Source organism: Trachypithecus francoisi, unplaced genomic scaffold (assembly GCF_009764315.1).
Source record: "Trachypithecus francoisi isolate TF-2019V2 unplaced genomic scaffold, Tfra_2.0 Contig00316, whole genome shotgun sequence".
Taxonomy (NCBI): Eukaryota; Metazoa; Chordata; class Mammalia; order Primates; family Cercopithecidae; genus Trachypithecus; species Trachypithecus francoisi.
This window is the reverse complement of record NW_022680563.1, coordinates 108,411-121,033: the sequence shown is the minus strand read 5'-3', so window position 1 is coordinate 121,033 and position 12,623 is coordinate 108,411. Positions and strand designations below refer to the sequence as shown.

At 47.3% G+C, this 12,623-nt stretch overlaps 1 protein-coding gene across 1 annotated transcript in view; it reads left to right on the top strand.

Annotated features, from left to right (window-relative positions):
- Positions 1 to 10,423: 10,423 nt before the first annotated feature.
- Positions 10,424 to 12,623, top strand: part of LOC117083270 (ribosome biogenesis protein BMS1 homolog) — a 49,208-nt gene continuing 47,008 nt past the window's right edge. Inside the window, 1 exon segment of the mRNA XM_033210729.1 lies at positions 10,424 to 11,100. The gene's annotated coding sequence lies outside the window, so the exon portion shown is untranslated.

The following is a 12,623-nucleotide window of genomic DNA, read 5'->3' as shown; positions in this document are numbered from 1 at the left end:
CCTGGTGAGGCCCCACCTTCAGGCCAGGGATGTCCTGAAGGCTGGTGGCCAGGATGACAGTCCCGTGGACCATAGTGGGAACTTGTGATTCCTTTTCCAGCCCACCTGTGGCCATCGATGGACCAATCAGGGTGGCACTTCCTCCCCTCTGAGGCCCATAAAAGCCCCAGGCTCAGCCAGAGCTGAGTAGACATCAGGATAACCAGCTACAGAGAGGAGCCACCCACTTCAGAGCCTCCTCTCTGCTGAACACTCAACATGATGGCCTGCTGCAGGGAGGAGCTACCCATTCCGGGACTTCCCCTGAGCTATTCTGTCACTCAATAAAGCTCCTCTTCACCTTGCTCATTCTTCACTTGTCTGTGTACCTCATTCTTCCTGGATGCGGGACAAGAACTCAGTACTTGCTGAATGGCAGGGCTGAAAGAGTTGTAACACAAACAAGGCTGATACATGTCCCTTGCCCCCCATGTTGCAGATGAATAGAAGGAGAGAAAATCTTCAGCCATTCAGGGATCCCAGACCTGGGAGATCCCCAGGCCAGGGCTTTGACTCCCTCTTTGAGGCCTTGTGGTTCCTGGAGTCTTCAAGCTTCTGGGCACCACTGTGTTCCCTGGTGGCAGCTGTGGAAGTTGCTTGCAGTGTCCTTAGTTCAGCCACAGCTTCACAGAGAGCTGGTGCCCATGCCTGCACTTAGTACTGCCCATCCTACTGCAGCATCTGGCATGCCTGACTGTGCAGTGGCCAGACCCCCCTGCTCACTTGCTCACACACCCCTCACTACTCCACACCTGGCTCACCCTTGGCAGGCATGGAATCCAGGCTGGTGGCATGAGCTGAGTGCAGCCTGCCAAACCAAGTGAGTGGAATGATTCGCTCAGTGAGTGGAATAAGCCCAGTGGTCCCAAACAAATCTTGGGCAATGGCTCCACCCTCCACAGAGGTATCTGGCCGGAAAAGTGACACCCCAAGGATCCTGCAACATTATTGGTTCTCAGAGAGGGATCCCAGCACCAGGAGCAACAGCCTCACTGGGGAACTTGTTGAAATACAAATTCCCAGCACCACGTCAAGCACTCTGAATCAGAAACCTGAGCAGAGCTGGCAATCTATGCTTTTTTTTTTTTTTTTGAGATGTAGTCTCGCTCATCGCCCAGGCTGGAGTGCAGTGGTGCGATCTCAGCTCACTGCATGCTCCACCTCCCAGGTTCACACCATTCTCCTGCCTCAGCCTCCTGAGTAGCTGGGACTACAGGTGCCCGCCACCATGCCCAGCTAATTTTTTGTATTTTCGTAGAGATGGAGTCTCACCATGTTAGCCAGGATGGTCTCGATCTCTTGACCTCATGATCCACCCACCTCGGCCTCCCAACGTGCTGGGATTACAGGCGTGAGCCACCGTGCCTGGCCGGCAATCTATGTTTTAATGAGCCTTCCAGGAGAATTGATTCATACCAGCGTTTGAGACCTAAGGGGTGCCTAGACACCCTGGGTAGCTTTCCTGAGCCTTGGGAGTACCATCCACTGATTGACTGGGGCCATCAGTCCCTCTACTCCAACCTCCTCATATCCACCTCCAGCCTGTTTCTGAAACTGTTTCCAAGAGGCTTGTCCTGAGTTTACAGCGAGGCTTGTCCTACCATCTTCTCCCATCCCTGGAATTGCTCCTCATCAGTTCTTTTCCTGCCATGGAAGCCCTGAGATATGGAGACACTCTTGCCCTTCATGCAGAGCATCTAGATGCCACTGTGGGGAGTGAGACCACACAGACTGCTGCACTCTGCTCTGGGTGCCCCTGACCAACTGCAGCTTCATCATCATAAGCTCAGGACAAGGTGGTCACACTGACCAGACCTGGTCCAGCTTTCATCCTATTGAGCCATTTCCCACCCCAGTGGCTTCTCTGGTAGGTGAATGGCCTGCAGGTGACCCGACTGCATCCTGTTTCCCAGTGGCTGCCCCCCTGAGCCTGGGAAACAGGGACTGTGGAGGAAGCTGCCCATCCCACCCACAGGCCCGCTGGCTTGGACACCAGCTCCTTTCTCCACAGGAGCCTCCTGAAGACTTCAGAAGCAGACTCCAGAAAAGCATATGTAATCTTGGCCTTAGTGGGGTTTCCTGGGTCCAAAAATATGTGAAATTGAATCTGATATAGTTTGGCTGTGTCCCCACCCAAATCTCATCTTGAATTGTAGCTCCCATAATTCCCATGTGTTGTGGGAGGGACCTGGTGGGAGATAATTAAATCATGGGGGTGGTTTCCCACCATACAGTTCTCATGGTAGCGAACAAGTTTCACAAGATCTGATGGTTTTATAAGGGGAAACCTCTTTTGCTTGGCTCTCATTCTCTTTTCCTTGTCACCATGTAAGATGTGACTTGCTCCTCCTTGCCTTCTGCCATGATTATGAGGCTTCCCCAGCCATGTGGAACTGTGAGTCAATTAAGCCTCTTTCCTTTATAATTACCCAGTCTCAGGTATGTCTTTATTAACAGTGTGAGAACAGACTAATATTAATGTGTGTGAAAGCAAAAAAAAATTCATTTTTCTGCACATGCATCAAATTATCCAAGAAATCTACAAGTTCAGATAGGCTACAAACCCTTTCTTGAAGGCAACCCTCAGCAACCTCTTGAAGTTTCCTGGATGTAAATGGGAGATCATAATCCATAATTATTAAAGGGAAGGAGATGTGGGCAAAGAATGTAAAATGACAGCTCACTGACTACAAAATGCATACCTTAAAAACATGAAAACAATTTAACTTCATGAGGAAAGAAGTGCAAACTAAGGAAGGGCTGGGCCATCCTGGGTCAGAGCCAGCAGGTGGTAAATTGCAGAATCTTTTCACTTAAAATACAGTCTGTAAGTGACTTCATTTTGACCAAAAATATATATACATTTAGATACACATCCAGAGGCCAGATAAATAGCTTCTCAGCTCTCGGAGATGTTTAGACTCTGAGCCCCCTTTCATCCGTGAAGTTCTCTTCCACCCACTCAGCCTTCAGAGAAAAGCTGCCTCTCCCTCCACTGAATGATTTCACTCTGTCTCCCACCTGTCACTCTTAGTCCTCTTTCTCCTAGGTCTGTCCCCATCGGAACGTAAGTTTCCAGCATCAGTGCCACTTCCTCCTCAAAGCTGCCTCGCTCCTCAGTGCCTGGTCTGGCTCCGAGAACCACTCATGAAGTTTAATGAAATCCTTGTGTGCACACCTGAAATTTAGCCAGTGGCTGCACTGATGGCAGGTGTTTTGACTTTGACAACATCACAACACACTGTGTTCCTTTTGGACCTCATTGTCAAACGGGCTACACAAAACTGACCTCACAGGTGGTTGTGAGAAATGGAAGAATGCACGTAGTAGTGGTCACTTGTATCATTAAAGTCATTGCAAGGATGCTTTCAAAGCTTCTATTTCCTGCCACAGAGATATGGGCTGGCCCCTTTACCAATGGATTGCTGTATGGCCTTGGGCCATTCTCCCTGCTCTCTTGGCATCAGGCTTTCTATCTGTAATATGGGTGTTTGACTAACATGCAGTATCCTTTGAAACAGACTCTGATTTCCCTTCATATTCCCTGCTTCACTCTCCAAGAGGAAGAGGGAAGGGGCCCTCTCACCCTGACTCTGGCCTTCAGGATGTCACAAGGTACTCTGGACTGTTTGTGAACCACCGCCAACCTATTCATATGCTAAAGCTTAATGAGATGGTATTATGAGGTGGGACCTGTGGGAGGTGATTAGGTCATAAGGGTAGAGTCTTCATGAATGGGATTAGTACTCTCATAATGGGCTGAAGAGAAAAGGGCTTCCCTATCTACCATGAGAAGAAAAAGCTAGAAGCTGCCATCTATAAGGAAGCAGGCCTTAGGAGATGTGGAATCTGCCAGTGCCTTGATCTTGGACTTCTAGCCTCCAGAAATGTGAAAAATAAATGTCTGTTGTTTATAAGCCATAGAAATTTATGGTATTTTGTTAAAGCAGCCCCACTGGACTAAGAGACAAGGTGGGTGGAGTTTGGGTTCACCTACCTCCAGACACTGCCTCTGGATGAGGGCTCCTGCCCCTCCCACTTGAATCAATCCCTCCTTAAGGAGGACATTTTACCTGATACCTCCAATCAGCCCCCAAGTGAGGCTCCCATCCTGCAGAAATCCCTGACCTGGCTCTGATGAACCCTTTCCTTTCAAAACCAAACTGCAGGAGAGCAGGGCCTTTGACGGGTCTCAACAGAGCCCACTGAGCAGTCTGCCAGTGTCACCCATGCTATGCAGAGCTCCCACCTATTGTCAAAGGGCCCCACATTCACTCACTAACCAAAGTTCCCTTTTGTAAGATCCCTTGGTCCTTTCTAACTCCCAGAGACCATGGGAACCCCTACACTTTGCCCAGCAGTCTCCTTTATTGATCTCTCACAAACCCCACCTGCTACCAAACTCCCCTTCTGGGACTGTTGTTCAGCCCTGGTTTCCATGGGCTACTTCTCCCTGATGCTCTGCCCCCTGCAACTTGCTGTCAGAAAAACCTCCCATCCTCTGACTCCATTTCTGCCACCTCTGATTATACCCTTGCCCCGTCATTCTTTTTCTCAACACGAATGTCCACTCAATGCATGCTTCTCCTAAACATTCTGCCAATTTCTTGTTTCTGCCAGGCTGATTCCCATTCCAAGGATTTCCCTGGTTAGTTACGTGATGCCCTAAGCTCCCACCAGCCCTCTCACCCAGACCCTGCCTCCTACCAGCTCACCCTGCTCCAGCTCAGCCATTGGGAGCTCATTAAGTTGGCTTCTGACTTTTTTGACACACCAACATCCTTCAGTTTGTAGCAGTTTCCTTACTTTCTGGCACTACAAGATGCTTCAGGCTCCTCTTATGTATTTGCTACCCTAGCCCTAGACTCAGCCATTTCTCCAAGGAGCTCTGGTTCCTTTTATCGGAGAATGGTTTTAGAAACTAAGATCTGGGAGCTCAGTGTGCACACTAATACTGGGATGTCATTGTTTTGGGGCATACTAGGCAGAGCTAAGACACACACATGCACACACACACACACACACACACACACATTTTGACTCTAATCCAGCACTACAGTGTTCATTCTAGCTTCCCCACCTTGCTCACTGTGACTTTTCTTTCCAACAGTGAGAAATCTGGCTCTCACTATCCCTGACTCATTTATTCAAACTTAATACGCAAGTAAAGCCATCTCTGACTTGTTAGTGCATACCCCTTGGAAAAACAAATTCACCAACTAGAGTACAATGTTTGTGGACAATTCCTTTTATCCTTAGTCTTTCAGTTTCTAGTCATAATGTTACTTTCCCAAGTTACTTAGGCCAGTTTCTTTTTTCTCCACCTGCTCCAGTGACATTATATCATACATTTATAGTTAAGTCAGGTCATTTGTTACAAGCTGCATTCCATCCTGGGATGCTCCAGACATCTTGGCTAATTTTTAAATTTTGCATACATTAAAGTTCCCCCTTCATCATGCATGGTTCCATGGGTTTGATCAAAATACAGTCATGTAAGTACCTCCTCAGTATGATACAGAACAGTTCCATCCCCTTAAAATTCTCCTGTGCATCCTCTATGTAGTTAATCTTTCCTTTTCCTCAGCCCCTGGCAACTGCCAATCTGTTTTCCATCCCTACAGTTTTTCATTTTCTGGAATGTAATATAAACAGAATCTTTTGGGGATGACTTTTTGCTTAGCAAAATGCATTTAAAATCCATCCATGTTATAGTGTGAATCAATAGCTCACTTCTTTTTATTGCCAAATGATTTTCTTTTTTTTTTTTTTTTTTTGAGGCGGAGTCTCGCTCTGTCGCCCGGACTGGAGTGCAGTGGCCAGATCTCAGCTCACTGCAAGCTCCGCCTCCTGAGTTTCCGCCATTCTCCTGCCTCAGCCTCCCAAGTAGCTGGGACTACAGGCGCCCGCCACCTTGCCCGGCTAGTTTTTGTATTTTTAGTAGAGACGGGGTTTCACCGTATTAGCCAGGATGGTCTCGATCTCCTGACCTCGTGATCCGCCCGTCTCGGCCTCCCAAAGTGCTGGGATTACAGGCTTGAGCCACCGTGCCAAATGATTTTCATTGTATGGATACCACAGTGTGTTCATCCATTCATCTGTTGAAAGACATCTTGGTGACTTCACTTTGGGGTAGTTATGCATAAAGCTGCTATACATATTTTTGTGGGAACATAAGTTTCAAGTCAGTTGGCTAAATAGCTAGGAGTACAGTTTGCCATATTAAAGCTCAGTAAATAGTTACAAAGTAAACACACTCATCAGCTAGCACCAGCAACAGAACAGCCCTCACCCAGGGAACAGTTGTACATTCCCTCCTCCACAAAAGTCACAATTATCTTTACTTCTGTTGCCACATGTTAATTTTGCCTGGGTTCAAGCTTTGAATGGATCAACTGATATGTTTTTCTTTGTGTCTGGCTTGTTTCGCTAAGTATCCTCTGGGTTGGTGCATGTGGTGGTTATTTTCATTGTTCTATACAGTTCCATTGCAAATATATATTACAGTTTTGTCTTTAGGTTTTTGCTGGTGGATGTCTGGGTTTTTCCCAGTTTGGATAATGCTATGAACATTTCTTTTTTTTTTTTTTTTTTTTTTTTTTTTTTTTTTTTATAGAAGGAATCTCATTCTGTTGCCAGGCTGGAGTGCAGTGGTGCAATCTCGGCTCACTGCAACCTCCACCTCCCAGGTTCAAGTGATCCTCCTGCCTTGGCCTCCCAAGTAGCTGGGACTACAGGTGCGTGCCACCAAGCCCAGCTAATTTTTTGTATGTTTAGTAGAGACGGGGTTTCATCATGTTGGCCAGGATGATCTCGATCTCTTGACCTCATGATCCACCCTCCTCGGTCACCCAAAGTGCTGTGATTACAGGAATGAGCCACCACGCCCGGCCAAACATTCTTATGTGCCTTTCTGTATCTACTTCTGTTGCTGGCTCACTGGGTAAGTGCATGCTCAGTAATAATAGACATGCTGAATCATTTCCAAAGCATTTATACCAATTTAAATTACCAATAGTGCCTTATGTTTTAACAGGAGCCCTCTGGCTGCTTCATTGAGAACTGACTGTTCAAGGGCAAAGGTGGGAGCAGGGAGGCCAAGAGAAAGGTTTCACAGTCATCCTTGTGTGATTGCATGGGGCACAGCCCAAAGGGGTAGCAGTGGAAGTAGTGACAAGTGGTTGGATTCTGGTTATACTTCAAAGGTAGAGTCAACAGGAATTTTCTGATGGATTGGAAATTGAGGATAGAAAAAGCGCACAAAGGTGTGTGGGAGGCATTTTGACTAATCATCTTTATGGATGGAATTGCCATCAACTGAGATCATAAGACTGCTGAGCAGTTGGTTTGAGAGGGAAGATCCTGAGTTCTGTTTGGCATATCACTTTGGAAATGTCTATTAAATATCCAAATGGATATGTCATGGAGGCAGCTGGAGTTCAGGTTAGAGGTCTGAGTCACTGATAAAACTTTGGGAGTCGTTGGCAAATGATAGTGTATTGGTCAGAGTCTAATTAGGAAAGAGAAGCCCCACAGTCATTTGAACAGGAAACGTGTACATAAAGAAGTGTTAATTGCAACAGGGAAGTGGAGTAAACAGGCACAGACTAGTAGGAAGTATAGAAGGAGCAACCACTAGTCTAGGGCTGAGGTAGAGAGCCCAGGAGAGTCCTATCCTCTTAGTGCACTTCCCCTGCACCTCATCACAGGAACCCAGTCATGGCCCTCTGCATGTCAGGAGAGTCACTGGTGCTATGTCACTGGAACTTACTAGAAATACTTCTTTAGGTGCTGGGGAAAGGAACGGTGTCTCAGAAGAGTTACTCTATAACAAAACTGCCTGGAGCTGGTGGGAGGAGTGGGACCTGCTGGGCACTGGCCACTGGGTTTCTGGAGAAGACACCCACCTCCAGGAGCCAGGCCAGGAGCATAGGAGAACCAGGAACAAAGTCTGCTTTCGCCTGCAAGGTCTCTCCATTGCTCTCTACTGACAAAACCTAACATCATGTCTGAAGGAAATACTTAAATGGCCCAGTTCCGTTTTTGCAGAGCAGGCAATGAAGAATGAGTTTATAGCAGAGATGCAATAAATTGATAACTGTATTAGTCCATTCTCTCACTGCCATGAAGAAGTACCTGAGACTAGGCAATTTATAAGAAAAGAGGTTTAATTGGCTCACTATTCTGCAGGCTGCACAGGAAGCATAACAGCTTCCGCAGAGGCCTCAGGAAACTTTCAATCGTGGTGGAAGCTGAAGGAGAAGTAGGCATATCTCACATGGCTGGAGCAGGAGGAAGTGGGGGGCGGGGAGGTGCTACACACTTTTGAACAACCAGATCTTGTGAGAACTCTATCACGAGAACAGCACTAGAGGAATGGTGCTAAACCATTCATGAAGACTCTGCTCCTATGATCCAATCACCTCCCACCAGGCCCCACCTCTAACACTGGGAATTACAATTCCACATGAAATTTGGGCAGGGACAGACCCAAAACATAACAATTACTGATACAGATGGAATATAAAACTGAGACAGAATGAGATCATCCAGGAAATAAGTATAGACACAGAAGAAAAGAAAACTGAAGCCCGAAACCTATGGCCTTGCTCTAATTTAAATAGGTGAGAGCAGGGGAACCAGCAAAGGCAGCTGAGAAAGAGCATCCAGGGCTGCAGGTGGAGTCCTGTGAGACAAGTGAATCAAAGAGAATAGGAGAGGAGCCAGAGTATGTATTGACTGTTCTTTTGTAAGTTTTGCTGCAAAAGGGAACGTAGAAAAGGTGCAGGTCCTGATATAGGAAATAGGGTCGAGTAATTTCTTTGTTTTGAAGATGATAGAAATAGCCGCATGTTGTGTGATGATGAGAAGAGTCCAGTAGAAAGGGAAATACTGTTGATGTTAGAGAAAGGATAGGCTGGCTGGAGTGACACCCTGGAGCAGTAAGAGATGATGGGATTCAGCAGTCCAGTGCAGGATTCTTTGGCTGGACATAGCGGTTGTTCATCCAAAGTCACAGGCAGGCAATAGGAGGTAGATGAGTGGAGGTGGAGGTGGGAGTCTGTGGAAGACTTTGACCACTTCTATTCTCTTAGCAAAGCAGGGGGCAAGGAAGGGAGAGGCAGTGGGAAGGATTGAACAGAGAGAAGGAAGTGTGAAATACTCACTTGGAACAATGGGAGATTGAATAGACCAGGCAAAGAATGATTAAAGTGAGGACTGCTGGCATGGTCCTGTTTTCCTCCAGCCTTGTTTAGTTGCATTGTTGTGGCATGGAATAGATGGAGAGCTGGGTTTATCCAGGGCTCCCATCTTACCAAGCAGATAGAAGGTGACAGGAAGGTGCATGAGTTTAAGGAGGTGTGCAAGGGATCAATGAGAATGGTTGGCCATGGAGTTTAAGCTGGCTCACTAGAGAGGGCCATAAAGGAAGGAAGAAACAGTAAACAGGTAGTAAGATCTGGATTGGAGGTGCTGGTAAGGTTGCAGGAGTTTTGTTTCAGGGCAGTATAGGGAGTGACCTGGATAGACAGGAGGTGGTGGTCAGAGTGGGATACTGTGGGGGTTGCAGTCCTTGGACCTGACAAGGTCTAAGGTCTGATCATGGAGGGAGGGGGAAGCTAAGGTAGGGCAGAGGACCGGAGTGGGCTTCATGAGACCAAAATGACATTGGAAGGATTATCTACCTGGATACTGAAATCTTCAAGAAGTAAGCGGTGTAGTGTGAAGAAGTTACAATATTCTAAGCTCTTCACAGAAAGAGAAGCATGTGCCAAGTAGGTAGCCTCCCTAGTCCAGCACCCAGTATATAGTATATGCGGAGTGAATACCTGGGGGCTGCTGAGGGCAAGAACAAGGTGCCCGTGAGAGGACCTGACACCTGGGGTTCTCGTGACAGGAGTGGGCCTAGTTTTTGGTGTAGAATTGAGCCTTGAATGCACCAGCGGGATCATATTGAAAAGAAACCCTCTAAGACTACAGGAAGATACATCCTCTGACAATGTATGCTCTGTAGGCGTCCCAAGTACCTGGGCTGGGGATTAGATGGACTCCAAGGCATTTCCTCAGGTGGCAATGAGCGGATCCCTGGGAAGGCAAAGCTGTGCAGGAAAAAAATGGCAAGATGCTCTGTTCCCTCAGGGAAAGCCCTTTCCTGGGAGCAGGGAAGGCGAGGCAGTTTGGGCTTGGTCAGTTTGTCCCTGCCCTCAGGGTTTGTTGGTCCTGGCAAGAGGGCCTTATTTTATTTATTTTTCTTAGAGACAGTGTCTTGTTCTGTCGCCCAGGCTGGAATGCAGTGGCTCATCTCAGCTCACTGTAAACTCCATCTCCTGGGATCAAGCGATCCTCCACCTCAGCCACCAGAGTAGCTGGGACCACAAGCACCACAGGTGCCCGGCACGACGCCGGCTAATTTTTTTTTTTTTTTTTTTAGAGAGAGAGAGATAGTCTCCCTATGTTGCCCAGGCTTGTCTTGAACTCCGGGGCTCAAGCGATCCTCCCGCCTCGGCCTCCCAAAGTGTAGGGATTACAGGCCTGAGACCCCGCGCCCTGCCAAAAGAGGGCTTTAGGGCACTCCAGAACGCGAGATCCCCCTCATCTGTCATTTTTAAAGAGGAGGAAGTGGACTCCAAATCGAGCAATAGTCCATTCGTCCCTGGCACGGTGACTGCCGGGAGGCCAAGACCAAATGTATCTCCTTCCGGCTTTTGCACCACACTAACTTACCGGCGCCAGGCCGCAGAGCCGCCCTGGCCTTCGGCGAGGACTTGGGCGAGCGCGGTGCACGCCGCTCCAGAGTCCCACTGCGGAAGTTGAGGCCGCGGATTCCCAGGGCGTGGTGGAGCGGCTTCGGTAGGTACCCGGACCCGGTGAAACGCACTGCGTGGACTGCGCCTGCGTCCGCACTCAGCTTTTCAGCAGTCTTTCTTCAGGCCCTGAAAGCCGTCCCCACGCCGGTCTCTTTTTTCTGCCTTCTTGTTTCCCTCCGGCGAGTCGGCGCGACGGTGAATTTCCGTTTCCGGCGATGTCCATGCTGAGTTGAGGAGTCGCAGTTGCCAGCAGGTTCAGTACAGCGGGCTAGGGTAGGCGGCGGTGGGGTCGCTGGTTCTGGGGCACTGGGAAGATCACGAGTCGTGCGCGTGGGAAGGTCCTTCCCTGGTCCTCTGGGTCATTTTTGCTCCCGAGGAGCGGCATATTTCTCATCTGCAGGAGGTGTCCTGTGGTAGTTGGGAGAGTGACCGGATGAATCCCTGCAGAGAGCCCGGACAGGGAGGGAAGGTGGCTGGGAGACGTAGTTTCCTGGCGACGTGGTCTCGGCAGGCGACTTAGACCTGAGCCGGATCTGTTGACCCGAAATTGTGCTTTTCCCACCGAAGAAGGACAGGGAAAGAAACATTAGTACAAGTTCCGAACTAAAATATAGCGGAGAAGAAACATAATCACTGAAATCACACAGCTCTTCAGATTCAAAGCGTTCCTACCGCCTAGCTCTCCTAACTCCCGGCCAGTGTTCTTGACATTATGGTGATATATAAAGACTTTCTGTTTCCGCTGGTGTGTGGGTCTGTGGGAAGCCTCTGACTCACCTCCGTGCTCCAGTAGCACCCTGTGCAGCCTTCCAGTGTCGCCCTTATTGCATGGCGCGGAAGATACTAGTTTGGATTTCCTCTGCAAGTCAGACCATAGCTGTATCCATTTACTGGCACAGTGCCTAGCACATCATAGACAGACAAAATATTTATTAAACAGAATGAATACAGTACCTTAATTGAATGAAATGGCATCCTGCTCCCCCCTTTTTTTTAATCAAGCTGTCAGATTTTATGCAGCCCGATTTCCTTAAAAAAACTCACTAATTCAGTGATTACCAATTTATTAGCCACAGATTCCCAGGTAACTCAGAAATCACTGGAAGGGTCTCTGTAAGTTCATGGGGTCTCCAGGTATCATCTAGAACCAGTCCTATCTCACAAGTTAATAATTGACAAGTTAATTATATATTGTCTGTTGTACTCTATAAAATGTGCTAAGATATTGCTATTTCTCAAATGTATGTAAGTAAGTGGTAATTTAGGAGTTTCACAGAGCCAACAGGTACTAAAAGTAATACTGCGATCATATTGGAAGTTCATAAAAACGTTTTACATTTTTTATTAAAATTTGAGTTTTAGTTTAAGTTGGGAAACCACTTCATTACTCCAGTTGATACCTAGGTCTGAGCTGTCCGGTGTGGTAGCCACATGTGACTTTAGAGTTAGAGTGAAATTAATTAAAAATTCAGTTTTTCAGTTTCCCTAAGTATATTGTAAGTAACCACATGTGGCTGATGGCTAAATGGCTGAAAAATACAGATATAGAATATTTCTGTCCTTGCAGAAATAGATACTGCTGATGTTGACACTTAAGATGAATAAAAAGTAACAACAATAAAATGTAACTTTAGGAGAGGTAACTCATCTAATTTATAGCATAACAGAGAGAAATGAAATTGGCAATGGTTAAGCAATTTCTACCCTTGTTCAGTAAATAAATACATCATCTCTTCATAAAGAAATAAATGAAATTTACTGTTTTTCCCTGGGTAT